Below are 11,720 nucleotides of genomic sequence, written 5' to 3'. Positions count from 1 at the left end.
ACGGTCGGTAACCTGCCCAATCGACTAAAGGGCCGATTCCCACAGTCTGTAACCTGCCCAATCGACTAAAGGGCCGATTCCCACGGTCGGTAACCCGCCCGATCGACTAAAGGGCCGATTCCCACGGTCTGTAACCCGTCCGATTGACTAAAGGGCCGATTCCCACGGTCTGTAACCCGTCCGATTGACTAAAGGACCGATTCCCACAGTCTGTAACCTGCCCAATCGACTAAAGGATCAATTCCCACTGTCTGTAACCCGTCCGATTGACTAAAGGACCGATTCCCACAGTCTGTAACCTGCCCGATCAACTAAAGGGCCGATTCCCACAGTCTGTAACCTGCCCAATCGACTAAAGGGCCGATTCCCACGGTCGGTAACCCGCCCGATCGACTAAAGGACCGATTCCCACGGTCTGTAACCCGTCCGATTGACTAAAGGACCGATTCCCACAGTCTGTAACCTGTCCGATCAACTAAAGGGCCGATTCCCACAGTCTGTAACCTGTCCGATCAACTAAAGGGCCGATTCCCACGGTCGGTAACCTGTCCGATCAACTAAAGGGCCGATTCCCACAGTCTGTAACCTGTCCGATCAACTAAAGGGCCGATTCCCACAGTCTGTAACCTGCCCAATCGACTAAAGGGCCGATTCCCACGGTCGGTAACCCGCCCGATCGACTAAAGGACCGATTCCCACGGTCTGTAACCCGTCCGATTGACTAAAGGACCGATTCCCACAGTCTGTAACCTGTCCGATCGACTAAAGGGCCGATTCCCACGGTCGGTAACCCGCCCGATCGACTAAAGGGCCGATTCCCACGGTCTGTAACCCGTCCGATTGACTAAAGGACCGATTCCCACAGTCTGTAACCTGTCCGATCGACTAAAGGGCCGATTCCCACAGTCTGTAACCTGCCCAATCGACTAAAGGGCCGATTCCCACGGTCGGTAACCCGCCCGATCGACTAAAGGACCGATTCCCACGGTCTGTAACCCGTCCGATTGACTAAAGGACCGATTCCCACAGTCTGTAACCTGTCCGATCGACTAAAGGGCCGATTCCCACGGTCGGTAACCCGCCCGATCGACTAAAGGGCCGATTCCCACGGTCTGTAACCCGTCCGATCGACTAAAGGATCAATTCCCACTGTCTGTAACCCGTCCGATTGACTAAAGGACCGATTCCCACAGTCTGTAACCTGCCCAATCGACTAAAGGGCCGATTCCCGCGGTCGGTAACCCGCCCGATCGACTAAAGGGCCGATTCCCACGGTCTGTAACCCGTCCGATTGACTAAAGGACCGATTCCCACAGTCTGTAACCCGTCCGATCGACTAAAGGGCCGATTCCCACGGTCGGTAACCTGCCCAATCGACTAAAGGGCCGATTCCCACAGTCTGTAACCTGCCCAATCGACTAAAGGGCCGATTCCCACGGTCGGTAACCCGCCCGATCGACTAAAGGGCCGATTCCCACGGTCTGTAACCCGTCCGATCGACTAAAGGATCAATTCCCACTGTCTGTAACCCGTCCGATTGACTAAAGGACCGATTCCCACAGTCTGTAACCTGCCCAATCGACTAAAGGGCCGATTCCCACGGTCGGTAACCCGCCCGATCGACTAAAGGGCCGATTCCCACGGTCTGTAACCCGTCCGATTGACTAAAGGGCCGATTCCCACGGTCTGTAACCCGTCCGATTGACTAAAGGACCGATTCCCACAGTCTGTAACCTGCCCAATCGACTAAAGGATCAATTCCCACTGTCTGTAACCCGTCCGATTGACTAAAGGACCGATTCCCACAGTCTGTAACCTGCCCAATCGACTAAAGGGCCGATTCCCACGGTCGGTAACCCGCCCGATCGACTAAAGGGCCGATTCCCACGGTCTGTAACCTGTCCGATCGACTAAAGCAGTGTTTTTCAACCTTTTTTGGGCAAAGGCACACTTGTTTCATGAAAAAAATCACGAGGCACACCACCATTAGAAAATGTTAAAAAATTTAACTCTGTGCCCAGCAGCAGTGCCCCCCTAGTACATTGGTGCCCAGCAGCAGTGCCCCCTAGTACATTGGTGCCCAGCAGCAGTGCCCCCCTAGTACATTGGTGCCAAGAGTAGTGCCCCCCTAGTACATTGGTGCCCTGCCTACGGCACACCAGGCAACATCTCGGAACAGTGGTTGAAAAACGCTGGACTAAAGGCCCGATTCCCACGGTCTGTAACCTGTCCGATCGACTAAAGGGCCGATTCCCACAGTCTGTAACCCGTCCGATTGACTAAAGGACCAATTCCCACGGTCTGTAACCCGTCCGATCGACTAAAGGATCGTTTCCCACGGTCTGTAACCTGTCCGATCGACTAAAGGACCAATTCCCACGGTCTGTAACCCGTCCGATCGACTAAAGGATCGTTTCCCACGGTCTGTAACCTGTCCGATCGACTAAAGGACCGATTCCCACGGTCTGTAACCCGTCCGATGGACTAAAGGACAGATTTCCACGGTCTGTAACCCGCCCGATCGACTGAAGGACCGACTCCCACGGTCTGTAACCCGTCCGATCGACTGAAGGACCGACTCCCACGGTCTGTAACCCGTCCGATCGACTAAAGGGCCGACTCCCACGGTCTGTAACCCGTCCGATCGACTAAAGGGCCGATTCCCACGGTCTGTAACCTGCCCGATCGACTAAAGGGCCGACTCCCACGGTCTGTAACCCGTCCGATCGACTAAAGGACAGATTTCCACGGTCTGTAACCCGCCCGATCGACTGAAGGACCGACTCCCACGGTCTGTAACCCGTCCGATCGACTAAAGGACAGATTTCCACGGTCTGTAACCCGCACCGATCGACTGAAGGACCGACTCCCACGGTCTGTAACCCGTCCGATCGACTAAAGGACCGATTCCTACGGTCTGTAACCCGCCCGATCGACTGAAGGACCGACTCCCACGGTCTGTAACCCGTCCGATCGACTAAAGGGCCGATTCCCACGGTCTGTAACCCGCCCGATCGACTAAAGGGCCGATTCCCACGGTCTGTAACCCGTCCGATCGACTAAAGGGCCGATTCCCACGGTCTGTAACCCGCCCGATCGACTAAAGGACCGATTCCCACGGTCTGTAACCCGTCCGATCGACTAAAGGGCCGACTCCCACGGTCTGTAACCCGTCCGATCGACTAAAGGACAGATTTCCACGGTCTGTAACCCGCCCGATCGACTGAAGGACCGACTCCCACGGTCTGTAACCCGTCCGATCGACTAAAGGGCCGATTCCCACGGTCTGTAACCTGTCCGATCAACTAAAGGGCCGATTCCCACGGTCTGTAACCTGCCCGATCGACTAAAGGACCGATTCCCACGGTCTGTAACCTGTCCGATCGACTAAAGGGCCGATTCCCACAGTCTGTAACCCGTCCAATCGACTAAAGGGCCGATTCCCACAGTCTGTAACCCGTCCAATCGACTAAAGGGCCGATTCCCACGGTCTGTAACCTGTCCCATCGACTAAAGGACCGATTCCCACGGTCTGTAACCTGCCCGATCGACTAAAGGGCCGATTCCCACAGTCTGTAACCCGTCCAATCGACTAAAGGGCCGATTCCCACGGTCTGTAACCTGTCCGATTGACTAAAGGACCGATTCCCACAGTCTGTAACCTGCCCAATCGACTAAAGGGCCGATTCCCACGGTCGGTAACCCGCCCGATCAACTAAAGGGCCGATTCCCATGGTCGGTAACCCGCCCGATCAACTAAAGGGCCGATTCCCACGGTCTGTAACCCGTCCGATCGACTAAAGGACCGATTCCCACTGTCTGTAACCCGTCCGATCGACTAAAGGACCGATTCCTACGGTCTGTAACCCGTCCGATCGACTAAAGGACCGATTCCCACGGTCTGTAACCTGTCCGATCGGCTAAAGGGCCGATTCCCACGGTCTGTAACCCGTCCGATCGACTAAAGGATCAATTCCCACTGTCTGTAACCCGTCCGATTGACTAAAGGACCGATTCCCACAGTCTGTAACCTGCCCAATCGACTAAAGGGCCGATTCCCACGGTCGGTAACCCGCCCGATCAACTAAAGGGCCGATTCCCACGGTCGGTAACCCGCCCGATCAACTAAAGGGCCGATTCCCACGGTCTGTAACCCGTCCGATCGACTAAAGGACCGATTCCCACAGTCTGTAACCTGCCCAATCGACTAAAGGGCCGATTCCCACGGTCGGTAACCCGCCCGATCGACTAAAGGACCGATTCCCACGGTCTGTAACCCGTCCGATTGACTAAAGGACCGATTCCCACAGTCTGTAACCTGCCCAATCGACTAAAGGGCCGATTCCCACGGTCGGTAACCCGCCCGATCGACTAAAGGGCCGATTCCCACGGTCTGTAACCCGTCCGATCGACTAAAGGACCGATTCCCACGGTCTGTAACCTGTCCGATCGACTAAAGGACCGATTCCCACGGTCTGTAACCCGTCCGATCGACTAAAGGACCGATTCCCACGGTCTGTAACCCGTCCGATCGACTAAAGGACCGATTCCCACGGTCTGTAACCTGTCCGATCGGCTAAAGGGCCGATTCCCACGGTCTGTAACCCGTCCGATCGACTAAAGGATCAATTCCCACTGTCTGTAACCCGTCCGATTGACTAAAGGACCGATTCCCACAGTCTGTAACCTGCCCAATCGACTAAAGGACCGATTCCCACGGTCGGTAACCCGCCCGATCAACTAAAGGGCCGATTCCCACGGTCTGTAACCCGTCCGATCGACTAAAGGACCGATTCCCACAGTCTGTAACCTGCCCAATCGACTAAAGGGCCGATTCCCACGGTCGGTAACCCGCCCGATCGACTAAAGGACCGATTCCCACGGTCTGTAACCCGTCCGATTGACTAAAGGACCGATTCCCACAGTCTGTAACCTGCCCAATCGACTAAAGGACCGATTCCCACGGTCTGTAACCCGTCCGATGGACTAAAGGACAGATTTCCACGGTCTGTAACCCGCCCGATCGACTGAAGGACCGACTCCCACGGTCTGTAACCCGTCCGATCGACTGAAGGACCGACTCCCACGGTCTGTAACCCGTCCGATCGACTAAAGGGCCGACTCCCACGGTCTGTAACCCGTCCGATCGACTAAAGGGCCGATTCCCACGGTCTGTAACCCGTCCGATCGACTGAAGGACCGACTCCCACGGTCTGTAACCCGTCCGATCGACTAAAGGGCCGACTCCCACGGTCTGTAACCCGTCCGATCGACTAAAGGGCCGATTCCCACGGTCTGTAACCTGCCCGATCGACTAAAGGGCCGACTCCCACGGTCTGTAACCCGTCCGATCGACTAAAGGACAGATTTCCACGGTCTGTAACCCGCCCGATCGACTGAAGGACCGACTCCCACGGTCTGTAACCCGTCCGATCGACTAAAGGACAGATTTCCACGGTCTGTAACCCGCCCGATCGACTGAAGGACCGACTCCCACGGTCTGTAACCCGTCCGATCGACTAAAGGACCGATTCCCACGGTCTGTAACCCGCCCGATCGACTGAAGGACCGACTCCCACGGTCTGTAACCCGTCCGATCGACTAAAGGGCCGATTCCCACGGTCTGTAACCCGCCCGATCGACTAAAGGACCGATTCCCACGGTCTGTAACCCGTCCGATCGACTAAAGGGCCGACTCCCACGGTCTGTAACCCGTCCGATCGACTAAAGGACAGATTTCCACGGTCTGTAACCCGCCCGATCGACTGAAGGACCGACTCCCACGGTCTGTAACCCGTCCGATCGACTAAAGGGCCGATTCCCACGGTCTGTAACCTGTCCGATCAACTAAAGGGCCGATTCCCACGGTCTGTAACCTGCCCGATCGACTAAAGGACCGATTCCCACGGTCTGTAACCTGTCCGATCGACTAAAGGGCCGATTCCCACAGTCTGTAACCCGTCCAATCGACTAAAGGGCCGATTCCCACAGTCTGTAACCCGTCCAATCGACTAAAGGGCCGATTCCCACGGTCTGTAACCTGTCCGATCGACTAAAGGACCGATTCCCACGGTCTGTAACCTGCCCGATCGACTAAAGGGCCGATTCCCACAGTCTGTAACCCGTCCAATCGACTAAAGGGCCGATTCCCACGGTCTGTAACCTGTCCGATTGACTAAAGGACCGATTCCCACAGTCTGTAACCTGCCCAATCGACTAAAGGGCCGATTCCCACGGTCGGTAACCCGCCCGATCAACTAAAGGGCCGATTCCCATGGTCGGTAACCCGCCCGATCAACTAAAGGGCCGATTCCCACGGTCTGTAACCCGTCCGATCGACTAAAGGACCGATTCCCACTGTCTGTAACCCGTCCGATCGACTAAAGGACCGATTCCTACGGTCTGTAACCCGTCCGATCGACTAAAGGACCGATTCCCACGGTCTGTAACCTGTCCGATCGGCTAAAGGGCCGATTCCCACGGTCTGTAACCCGTCCGATCGACTAAAGGATCAATTCCCACTGTCTGTAACCCGTCCGATTGACTAAAGGACCGATTCCCACAGTCTGTAACCTGCCCAATCGACTAAAGGGCCGATTCCCACGGTCGGTAACCCGCCCGATCAACTAAAGGGCCGATTCCCACGGTCGGTAACCCGCCCGATCAACTAAAGGGCCGATTCCCACGGTCTGTAACCCGTCCGATCGACTAAAGGACCGATTCCCACAGTCTGTAACCTGCCCAATCGACTAAAGGGCCGATTCCCACGGTCGGTAACCCGCCCGATCGACTAAAGGACCGATTCCCACGGTCTGTAACCCGTCCGATTGACTAAAGGACCGATTCCCACAGTCTGTAACCTGCCCAATCGACTAAAGGGCCGATTCCCACGGTCGGTAACCCGCCCGATCGACTAAAGGGCCGATTCCCACGGTCTGTAACCCGTCCGATCGACTAAAGGACCGATTCCCACGGTCTGTAACCTGTCCGATCGACTAAAGGACCGATTCCCACGGTCTGTAACCCGTCCGATCGACTAAAGGACCGATTCCTACGGTCTGTAACCCGTCCGATCGACTAAAGGACCGATTCCCACGGTCTGTAACCTGTCCGATCGGCTAAAGGGCCGATTCCCACGGTCTGTAACCCGTCCGATCGACTAAAGGATCAATTCCCACTGTCTGTAACCCGTCCGATTGACTAAAGGACCGATTCCCACAGTCTGTAACCTGCCCAATCGACTAAAGGACCGATTCCCACGGTCGGTAACCCGCCCGATCAACTAAAGGGCCGATTCCCACGGTCTGTAACCCGTCCGATCGACTAAAGGACCGATTCCCACAGTCTGTAACCTGCCCAATCGACTAAAGGGCCGATTCCCACGGTCGGTAACCCGCCCGATCGACTAAAGGACCGATTCCCACGGTCTGTAACCCGTCCGATTGACTAAAGGACCGATTCCCACAGTCTGTAACCTGCCCAATCGACTAAAGGGCCGATTCCCACGGTCGGTAACCCGCCCGATCGACTAAAGGGCCGATTCCCACGGTCTGTAACCCGTCCGATCGACTAAAGGATCAATTCCCACTGTCTGTAACCCGTCTGATTGACTAAAGGACCGATTCCCACAGTCTGTAACCTGCCCAATCGACTAAAGGGCCGATTCCCACGGTCGGTAACCCGCCCGATCGACTAAAGGGCCGATTCCCACGGTCTGTAACCCGTCCGATTGACTAAAGGACCGATTCCCACAGTCTGTAACCCGTCCGATCGACTAAAGGGCCGATTCCCACGGTCGGTAACCTGCCCAATCGACTAAAGGGCCGATTCCCACAGTCTGTAACCTGCCCAATCGACTAAAGGGCCGATTCCCACGGTCGGTAACCCGCCCGATCGACTAAAGGGCCGATTCCCACGGTCTGTAACCCGTCCGATCGACTAAAGGATCAATTCCCACTGTCTGTAACCCGTCCGATTGACTAAAGGACCGATTCCCACAGTCTGTAACCTGCCCAATCGACTAAAGGGCCGATTCCCACGGTCGGTAACCCGCCCGATCGACTAAAGGGCCGATTCCCACGGTCTGTAACCCGTCCGATCGACTAAAGGATCAATTCCCACTGTCTGTAACCCGTCCGATTGACTAAAGGACCGATTCCCACAGTCTGTAACCTGCCCAATCGACTAAAGGGCCGATTCCCACGGTCGGTAACCCGCCCGATCGACTAAAGGGCCGATTCCCACGGTCTGTAACCCGTCCGATTGACTAAAGGACCGATTCCCACAGTCTGTAACCCGTCCGATCGACTAAAGGGCCGATTCCCACGGTCGGTAACCTGCCCAATCGACTAAAGGGCCGATTCCCACAGTCTGTAACCTGCCCAATCGACTAAAGGGCCGATTCCCACGGTCGGTAACCCGCCCGATCGACTAAAGGGCCGATTCCCACGGTCTGTAACCCGTCCGATCGACTAAAGGATCAATTCCCACTGTCTGTAACCCGTCCGATTGACTAAAGGACCGATTCCCACAGTCTGTAACCTGCCCAATCGACTAAAGGGCCGATTCCCACGGTCGGTAACCCGCCCGATCGACTAAAGGGCCGATTCCCACGGTCTGTAACCCGTCCGATTGACTAAAGGGCCGATTCCCACGGTCGGTAACCCGTCCGATTGACTAAAGGACCGATTCCCACAGTCTGTAACCTGCCCAATCGACTAAAGGATCAATTCCCACTGTCTGTAACCCGTCCGATTGACTAAAGGACCGATTCCCACAGTCTGTAACCTGCCCAATCGACTAAAGGGCCGATTCCCACGGTCGGTAACCCGCCCGATCGACTAAAGGGCCGATTCCCACGGTCGGTAACCCGTCCGATTGACTAAAGGACCGATTCCCACAGTCTGTAACCTGCCCAATCGACTAAAGGGCCGATTCCCACGGTCGGTAACCCGTCCGATTGACTAAAGGACCGATTCCCACAGTCTGTAACCTGCCCAATCGACTAAAGGGCCGATTCCCACGGTCTGTAACCCGTCCGATTGACTAAAGGACCGATTCCCACAGTCTGTAACCCGTCCGATCAACTAAAGGGCCGATTCCCACGGTCGGTAACCCGTCCGATCGACTAAAGGGCCGATTCCCACGGTCGGTAACCCGCCCGATCGACTAAAGGACCGATTCCCACGGTCTGTAACCTGTCCGATCGACTAAAGGACCGATTCCCACGGTCTGTAACCCGTCCGATCGACTAAAGGACCGATTCCTACGGTCTGTAACCCGTCCGATCGACTAAAGGACCGATTCCCACGGTCTGTAACCTGTCCGATCGGCTAAAGGGCCGATTCCCACGGTCTGTAACCCGTCCGATCGACTAAAGGATCAATTCCCACTGTCTGTAACCCGTCCGATTGACTAAAGGACCGATTCCCACAGTCTGTAACCTGCCCAATCGACTAAAGGGCCGATTCCCACGGTCGGTAACCCGCCCGATCAACTAAAGGGCCGATTCCCACGGTCGGTAACCCGCCCGATCAACTAAAGGGCCGATTCCCACGGTCTGTAACCCGTCCGATCGACTAAAGGACCGATTCCCACAGTCTGTAACCTGTCCGATCAACTAAAGGGCCGATTCCCACGGTCGGTAACCCGCCCGATCAACTAAAGGGCCGATTCCCACGGTCGGTAACCCGCCCGATCAACTAAAGGGCCGATTCCCACGGTCTGTAACCCGTCCGATCGACTAAAGGACCGATTCCCACAGTCTGTAACCTGTCCGATCAACTAAAGGGCCGATTCCCACAGTCTGTAACCTGCCCAATCGACTAAAGGGCCGATTCCCACGGTCGGTAACCCGCCCGATCGACTAAAGGACCGATTCCCACGGTCTGTAACCCGTCCGATTGACTAAAGGACCGATTCCCACAGTCTGTAACCTGTCCGATCGACTAAAGGGCCGATTCCCACGGTCGGTAACCCGCCCGATCGACTAAAGGGCCGATTCCCACGGTCTGTAACCCGTCCGATCGACTAAAGGATCAATTCCCACTGTCTGTAACCCGTCCGATTGACTAAAGGACCGATTCCCACAGTCTGTAACCTGCCCAATCGACTAAAGGGCCGATTCCCGCGGTCGGTAACCCGCCCGATCGACTAAAGGGCCGATTCCCACGGTCTGTAACCCGTCCGATTGACTAAAGGACCGATTCCCACAGTCTGTAACCCGTCCGATCGACTAAAGGGCCGATTCCCACGGTCGGTAACCTGCCCAATCGACTAAAGGGCCGATTCCCACAGTCTGTAACCTGCCCAATCGACTAAAGGGCCGATTCCCACGGTCGGTAACCCGCCCGATCGACTAAAGGGCCGATTCCCACGGTCTGTAACCCGTCCGATCGACTAAAGGATCAATTCCCACTGTCTGTAACCCGTCCGATTGACTAAAGGACCGATTCCCACAGTCTGTAACCTGCCCAATCGACTAAAGGGCCGATTCCCACGGTCGGTAACCCGCCCGATCGACTAAAGGGCCGATTCCCACGGTCTGTAACCCGTCCGATTGACTAAAGGGCCGATTCCCACGGTCTGTAACCCGTCCGATTGACTAAAGGACCGATTCCCACAGTCTGTAACCTGCCCAATCGACTAAAGGATCAATTTCCACTGTCTGTAACCCGTCCGATTGACTAAAGGACCGATTCCCACAGTCTGTAACCTGCCCAATCGACTAAAGGGCCGATTCCCACGGTCGGTAACCCGCCCGATCGACTAAAGGGCCGATTCCCACGGTCTGTAACCTGTCCGATCGACTAAAGCAGTGTTTTTCAACCTTTTTTGGGCAAAGGCACACTTGTTTCATGAAAAAAATCACGAGGCACACCACCATTAGAAAATGTTAAAAAATTTAACTCTGTGCCCAGCAGCAGTGCCCCCCTAGTACATTGGTGCCCAGCAGCAGTGCCCCCCTAGTACATTGGTGCCCAGCAGCAGTGCCCCCCTAGTACATTGGTGCCCAGCAGCAGTGCCCCCTAGTACATTGGTGCCCAGCAGCAGTGCCCCCCTAGTACATTGGTGCCAAGAGTAGTGCCCCCCTAGTACATTGGTGCCCTGCCTACGGCACACCAGGCAACATCTCGGAACAGTGGTTGAAAAACGCTGGACTAAAGGCCCGATTCCCACGGTCTGTAACCTGTCCGATCGACTAAAGGGCCGATTCCCACAGTCTGTAACCCGTCCGATTGACTAAAGGACCAATTCCCACGGTCTGTAACCCGTCCGATCGACTAAAGGATCGTTTCCCACGGTCTGTAACCTGTCCGATCGACTAAAGGACCAATTCCCACGGTCTGTAACCCGTCCGATCGACTAAAGGATCGTTTCCCACGGTCTGTAACCTGTCCGATCGACTAAAGGACCGATTCCCACGGTCTGTAACCCGTCCGATGGACTAAAGGACAGATTTCCACGGTCTGTAACCCGCCCGATCGACTGAAGGACCGACTCCCACGGTCTGTAACCCGTCCGATCGACTGAAGGACCGACTCCCACGGTCTGTAACCCGTCCGATCGACTAAAGGGCCGACTCCCACGGTCTGTAACCCGTCCGATCGACTAAAGGGCCGATTCCCACGGTCTGTAACCTGCCCGATCGACTAAAGGGCCGACTCCCACGGTCTGTAACCCGTCCGATCGACTAAAGGACAGATTTCCACGGTCTGTAA

This window comes from Xenopus tropicalis, chromosome 4 (assembly GCF_000004195.4).
Source record: "Xenopus tropicalis strain Nigerian chromosome 4, UCB_Xtro_10.0, whole genome shotgun sequence".
Lineage (NCBI taxonomy): Eukaryota > Metazoa > Chordata > Amphibia > Anura > Pipidae > Xenopus > Xenopus tropicalis.
Note: the sequence above shows the minus strand (reverse complement) of the source record.